General features: G+C 41.8%; 1 long non-coding RNA gene and 1 other non-coding gene across 2 annotated transcripts; both read left to right on the top strand.

The window, feature by feature from the left end:
• The first annotated feature begins 566 nt into the window (after positions 1-566).
• LOC103355108 (uncharacterized) lies at positions 567-3,232 on the top strand. Its single transcript, XR_520069.1, has 2 exons — positions 567-659; positions 1,791-3,232. It is a non-coding gene; the product is annotated as an uncharacterized LOC103355108 (long non-coding RNA).
• Positions 3,233-7,276: 4,044 nt separating this feature from the next.
• trnad-guc (transfer RNA aspartic acid (anticodon GUC)) lies at positions 7,277-7,348 on the top strand. Its single transcript has one exon. It is a non-coding gene; the product is annotated as a tRNA-Asp (tRNA).
• The last annotated feature ends 142 nt before the right edge of the window (positions 7,349-7,490 follow it).

Here is a 7,490-nt window from a genome sequence, read left to right as displayed (position 1 = left end):
TTCAAGATGTTGTTTGTGTGTTTTTTTAACTGATGTCTGATTTAAGAAGCTCTGATGCAGCCCCCTCTCTCTGGTCTTGAGCAATGCCTGATCCACATCTGGTTGGTTACATGTCATGAATAATGGCCAATCAGCACTGAAGGACAAAAACTGAAACATTGTCTGTTAATTTAAAAGCGGCTGCTAAGCGGTGGGGGGTTAGTGGAGATAGAGGTGGGCACTAATTTGCATATCCACAGATATGCAGCATTACAGATGGTGTTGGACACTTCCAGGCAGCGTTGTGGGTGTTATTAGTTAAATTAGATTGTATTTGTTCAGGACTTTAACTTGGATGAAGAGCTGACCATGTTTTCAGACAAATGTATGCAGAAATACAGGTAACTCCAAATGGTGATAGATAATGAATAGGAATGCAGGTCATTAAGTAGCAAGGATTAGTTTAGATAGTTACCTATTTAGACATTGTTTTGTACAGTGCAGACAAATGTTTCGGCCTTCATACTCAAGCTTCCCTCTAATATGCCACCAGAGTAAAAACATATCTGCTGCTTCCCTCAGATGAGCGCTGAGACCAGTAAACGTGCTCAGAACACTCCCACTGAGCACGAGTGCAGCCCCCAGAAGAGAATGAAGCAGTGTGACGCTCCAGAGCAAAGGTGGGATCATTGTCGTTGTTTTGTTGTTCTTGACTTGTCTTTCTAATACAAGTTTAAAATCCACTTCCATTCAAAAACATCAGGAACTGTTACTTCTCTGCTAATATTGAGCTCTAGTTTGTACAATGATGACAGTTGTGACTCGATAATTTGACCCTTAACAATCTGAAAACCTTTGCTGTCCAACATTGACGGCTATCCGACAGAACCCATAAAAAACAGCCTTAACATAGCGACAGCCTTGGATTCTGACTCCGACATGACACCAATCAGGATAACGTTGTATTATCTGACTGAACAATCCCACAGATTGGCTACGTTCACACTGCAGGACTTGATGCTCAGTTCAGATTTTTAATACTTGAAATACTTGAACATATTGACTGTAAACATGTCAGTCTAAGTAAGTGGACGTAGCCAAACTGTAAACATGGTCGCATGCATGTGACGCTTTTGTCGCTTACTGTGACATCAAACTCCGTCTCCTCTTGTCTACATGCAAACGTAAAGACGGAGTTTTTCCAAATCTCCACTGTGGCCGGAGTTTTCAGATGTGATCGTTTTGACTTGTAGCTTTGTTTACGTGTAAACCAAAGGCCCAGACATATTGAAATATCAACGTTTTTGCTTTGTGTAAACAGGGCCTGTGTTAGTGAGCACTTCCCCTTTGCTCACAGGTGTGGCATCAAGATGCTGATTAGACAGCAGGATTATTGCACAGGTGTGCCATAGGCTGGCCAGTGTTTATATTTTTGTTCAGCGTCGTTGGACAGATTCACTGTTGAAATGTAGTCGTTTCATCCAGAAAATGTAGGTGACCTGACCCCGCACATGTCAACACCATAAACATTGACTGGTAACAAGTTTTACGATTAAAATTTTAAACTCGGCGGCAACTGCAGGATTACCACATCACCTTGTAAACAAAAACAAAGACGACAAAGGTGTCCTCTCTGTATTGCGTCTTAACGTCTGAATCCATGACGTGTGAACATGAACAGGATTTCCACTGTAGCGTTCACATGATGGATAGGAGCTGGGAACATATTGGAGTGACGTCCGTTGACTTTCTTGCGGTGATATCGTCGACACGTGATTGATTTAAAAACTTGTATTTGTTTTTTCTGGCAGAGAAGAGACGCCCACATCCAGCTGTACGATCCTGTGATGGATTTCTTCTTGTTTGGACCAAATCGGATGCAGTGTGAGATCAGCGTGGAGGCTGCAGGAGTTGATGTTAAACGTCAGACTGACCTTTGTTACGCTTTGCTTTTCACACGTATATCTTAGCTACTAACAACTGTTTTTAACACCAAATCAGGAGAGGATTGTTACTAACAGCAGCTGAGCTCTGAAGAATGTTTAGCTGTGAGCTCCTGGTGCTGATCTGCAGCAGTGAATTATCTCCTCACAGTAATGTGCAATTATGAGTTCATTCGTGCAATTCTTTTTCTGTTTTATAAGAAGATACAGGGAAGCAGTATGACACCTTTTCTGTAAAGCTTTTCTCTTCAGTATCCAGTAACATATCGGATGCATTTGCAGCCCTGATACTGTTCAGTCAGCTCTTTAAAAGAAGGAATGATTCTGGTCTTCATCTGCTTCCACTGACTGAAGGAAACAGAATCTATTGATGCCAGATCAAAGTGCTAATCATGTATAAAACTCCAAAGTGTCCAATGTTGAATGTGAGTATGTTGTTAACAGCATGAAACAAACTATGTTTTATCACACAATATAAAATAGTTCATGGTATAAATAAGTCGAGAGGGAAGCTACTGAAAAACATGTTTTGATTTTTAAATGAGACAGGTTGAATATGAAGATGTGTTTTATACGTTTTTATTGAATTGTTTTCTGTGACCTTGTTGTCCAGCTTGTTGTTTGCCCGCCCGTCACCTTTCAGCCAATCAGTGATGTTGTTGGACTAACATGTCATTATAATGACGTCGGTGTTGAGTTATTTTATAATTCGTTGATTCATTTATGCATTTTATTTACATGATTATTTGTTTGACAATTAATACTGATGATATTTACCCAAATTGGAGCCATAGATCTGATTCTGTCTGTCTGCAAACTGTTCATGGCTTTAGGGTTAAACTCCTCATCACAAGCTTACAGCGTCTGTGTTGACTGATGGCCTGATTGCCAGATATATAGTAGTTCTTTCAAGCTTTCACATGTGAGACACTTCGTAGTGATGACTGAGCTGCAGTGAATTCTACAGAAGACGATCTGTGTTCATTGGAGGGTTTTATGAATTAAGTGCATCCAGGTCAGAAAACCTGGTTCTGACGTTTTATATGTTCACTGTCTTGTGTTTGCTGTTTTACATCATACCGGCACTCCTTCAGTGTTCTTTTTAATCATATCCTTTATTAACAAATCAACACATATTAGCCTCTCTATTATATATTTTATGAGCACTATTATGCATTCTTAAGCTTCCTGTGTTTTATATCCTATTTTTACAGTGACACATACCTTTCACTGTGATGACGCTGTTATGGTGGTTACAGATTATTAATGGTGGTGGAAATGACAAATGCCAAATAAAACTCTAGAAGAAATCCTGATGTATTTGTGTGTATTTTCCAGTTGGTTTCCCTGCAGCCCCACTAGAGGGAGACACAGAACAATGTTTTTCATGTTGGTAAATCTCTTTTTTTTTTTTTACCTTTTAATTATTTCAGTTTTGTTGTTTGTTTTGTTTTTTTTTTTTTGCAAACGTCTTGAGCAGTTTGAAGTCTTACTGGTGGTTGCATTGGATCAAAAACTCGCCTTAACAAGAAGCAAAGTTTTGATATATCCTGTTTACTCATTATGGTCCTTAGAAGTCATTCAGTCTTCTAGAATATGTTTCACGTTTTCACATTTTCAGTGACCATCAGCTCACCATATCTGAAACCATTTTTCTTCCTCTAATTATTCCTGTTGTTAAACGGTCTGCACTTACTTTGCATCTTTGCCAGTACAATGTGCTTTGCATGGACACCCACTGGGAGCAACGTGGGCTTCAGTGTGTTGCCCAGATTCTGGAGAATGAGCCGCCGACCTCGTGATAAGTAAACAACCGGCACTACCGCTGGAGCTACGGGCCGCTCATACTGTGCTTGCTGGTCAGTGAAAGATTTAAAAACCTGCTTCCGTAAGTGATGGAGTGGCAGTCGACATACAGAATACATGGATGCGTTGCAGACTTGTAGTTGTGAGATTTAAGCCATCTGATGTTTCAAATTCTTTTTTTTTCACAGTTTCTGTTGAGAAGCTAAGCTCCCGTTTTGTGTTTTTCTGGCCAATGTTTCTGTTCTCAGCTGTCAGTCAAGAGCAGGAACACAATTTGTAGGAGAAAAAAAATGGTGAACCACAACAAAAGCACTGGATCATTACAATAAAGTAAGAAAAACAGGTCAGCCTAGATCAGATTTCAGCATAAGTAAGACAGTAAGAAGAAAGCCACATGATGCTGTGAAGACGAGCTCCACGTGTTATTTGCAGGGATCACAAATCTGAAGTCATTTTAAATTGTATCTTCAACAGAATCACCACTCACAAGTTGGATCATTAATCTTTATGAAGTACAGGCCAGTGTGATGCTGATGACGACATTTTAAATATTTAACACTTCTATATGTGGGCTGCAGAGAGTGAGAGTAATGAGATTTCTATTTTAGATGACATGATCGGTGGTCTCTTCATCTGCAGGCCACATTCTGCGTGACTCATCACATTGATCAGTTACAAATGCGGTGGCCTCTAACTCACTCTTGAACCAAAACGATCTACTTTGTAGCCTCGAGGTTTAACAGTTGTAAGCATTTCATACAAATGTGTCTAAGAAAAGCCTCCTTAGTTTTCAAACTACAGTATTGCTTTATACAAACAAAGGATGGAGGTGAAGGCAGCTCTACCATCAGGGTTCCCACCCGTCCTGGAAAACCTGGAAAATGATTGAGCAATTTTCCAATCATGGACACCAATGAAAAAAAAGGTCAAATGCCTTGAAAACGGTTAAGTTATCCTGGAAAATTATTTATCCTCCCCCTGCCAGTGCAAATGGGTCAAAAGCTATGCACATGCATGTCTGTTGTCACCTGATCTTCTGGGCAGCATGAAGGCGTAGCGCTGCTCTGCTTCTAGCCGGTGCAGCGCCTGATGCTACCAGACAATCACATTTGCATAAGAGCCGTTCTGCAACGCAGTGCTTCCAACTGACTTTGTCGCTAGATTTAGCAACTTTTAAGGACTTGGCGCCTCGAGACAAAACTAGTGACCTTAAGTTGAAATATGTCGCTCCTATTGGTCCACGAGTGTGCAGTTTTTCTCTCCTGACGACAGGCTCCTCTCTGGCCTCCACTGAGTGACAGGCCATGAAAACTGTAACGACTACATGTTCATTTGAACCGCTGGTATGGGCGTCACACCCGTGGGGGATGTGGGTGTTGTGACACCCGCACTTATACTTGAACATATTTCATCACTGTAGAGTATTGACTGTGAACTCAGTAATACTGACCTGTCACAGACACCGTAGGTCTGCACATGCACATTGTGTATTGATGCGCCGATACCTGCCAGTATGTACCTGCTGTATGGTCTCCTGGTCACTACTCTTTATTAAAGCCAAGTTCTGAATCCAGTCGGGCGCCTTTATGACCACAACACAGCAGACTGAGGAGCAGAACAACAGGCACTTTCCAAAGTCACACACAGAGAATCCAGAGATTTTTCCCACAGCTGTAAATCTGGTCGGAGACCATTTCAGAAGAACTCAAAATGTCCATCCACATGGGACATCTGCTGATCAGATGTTTACGACAGAATGACCCCTCACAGCTTTATTGGAGACAACAGGGCGTCTCCTACCTCCCCCAGAACCTGATAATAGTGTCATTTATGAGAATAAGTACACCTCTGGAGAATGGAAGATGGCCTTCTTCACTGTGACCTCCTGACCTTCTTCTCCTAATAACACCCGGAGCTTTCTATACAGGAATTAACTGAACTAAATGAGACGACTGCTATAAATCCTCAAATTCAAGAAATTCAACTTTACCAGAGTGATGATCCCAACATCTGGACTCAGTTTATGACACCAGGTCATCAGGACCAGTACTGAAGAAGAACACATCACATCTGAAGTGTTTGTGTTTCTGCTGTCTCTGTCACTGCAATCAGTGTTAACTACCCTGTTGTTGAATATATATGCTTGTGTTCCTCATTATGTTGGAAATGATTTTCATATATCCTGAAATTCCGCAGTTCATGTGCAGGTTTACACATTTTATATGATCTCAGGGACTGTAAGAGACAAACATGTCACGTTTGAAGTCATTTCAATCACATGCTTTGTGGGATGTCAAATATGTGATCGTCGTAGATATTTAACAATTGTAACTGTACGTTTAATAAACGACCTCAAATTAGTTCCTAAAGGTATTTAGCCTCTGCTTTCTCCTGGACAGAGAAGCTCGAGACCACCCCTTGGTATGAACACAGCCATAATTGGTTAGATGCTGCTTTGAATTTGGCACTGGAATGCTATGCTGGCGTTTCCTATTGCTTTACTCAGGATTTTTATGCTGACTTTTACTCTACTATGTAACCCTCAGCTCTGCCTCTGTGATTTGGGCTCTTTCTATGTATCTTTGGCTTTCTTTTTGCGGGTTCTTTATTCTTCTTAAGTTCTGAAGTTACTTGTACAATGCAAATGTTAGAATAGAATAGAATAGAATAGAATAGAATAGAATAGAATAGAATAGAATAGAATAGAAGCTTTGTCATTACATAAAATACATAGTATCAAACACAATGAAATTAGAGTTGACACTCTTGGTCAGTGCTTTGACAATAATAAACATTAATAAATATATAAAAAAGACAGAAGAAACCCCCTTCATACTCTCTCTCTCTCTCTCAAACACCCTCTCACCCAGGCCCAAGGGCAGCCCACCTTCTCTCACTCATACACTCCCACCCAAGTCCATACACTACACCCCCCACACAAAACCCCCAGACAAAACAAGGTGCTCTCCTGCACACAAGTATAGCAGCATAGCAACCGTAGATGCAGCAGACTATAAAGTGCCTTGTGATAAAGTGCTCAAATGCAACAATGTCCAGAGATACGGTTGATGATGGCAGACGAGACGGGGGGAGGGTGTTGGTGTGGTGGGTGGCCAATGACTACAGAGAGATATTGTTTTTGTTTAGTGAGCATATGGCCCAAGGGAAAAAGCCTGGTCGTGCGGGTATTTATTGACCTGAACTGCCTCCCAGAACCAAGCAGGTTGAACAGGTGGTGGGCTGTGTGGGCAAAGTCGTTGAGGCGAATGTGATAACCACTACACTACATAAACCATGTTGGGTGGCTTTCCTGGCCATCAATTCGAACGGGGGAACATCGTCCCACCGTTTTTGCGTCCAGGCATACGAAAGGGAAGTTGGTGTCGTTATTATTTAGAATAATGCATCATAGTCAGTGGGTTGACTCAAGGCGTTAATGGTGGTGAAACTGTTTGGGGAGTGTGCTCAACAATGCGCCTTAAACATCGCACAAGTCGCGGGGCCGCACCCGCCGGTGGCTGACATGACAATAACAGAGGTCCACGCAGTCCTCGTTAGTATAGTGGACAGTATCTCCGCCTGTCACGCGGAAGACCGGGGTTCGATTCCCCGACGGGGAGTGTTGACTTTTCTATCAGTTGCTGTGTGTTCGCCAAGAGAGATGAAAGCAAAACGCCACCACAATGCCGTTGTTGTGGTCCTGTGCTGATGCTGTCCTCCTCCTCCTCCTGTCACCCTCCTCCTGTCACTGTTACCATGTGT

Source organism: Stegastes partitus, unplaced genomic scaffold, assembly GCF_000690725.1.
Source record: "Stegastes partitus isolate 25-593 unplaced genomic scaffold, Stegastes_partitus-1.0.2 Scaffold132, whole genome shotgun sequence".
Taxonomy (NCBI): Eukaryota; Metazoa; Chordata; class Actinopteri; family Pomacentridae; genus Stegastes; species Stegastes partitus.
The sequence above is the reverse complement of the archived record's forward strand: the minus strand, read 5'-3'. Positions and strand labels throughout refer to the sequence as shown.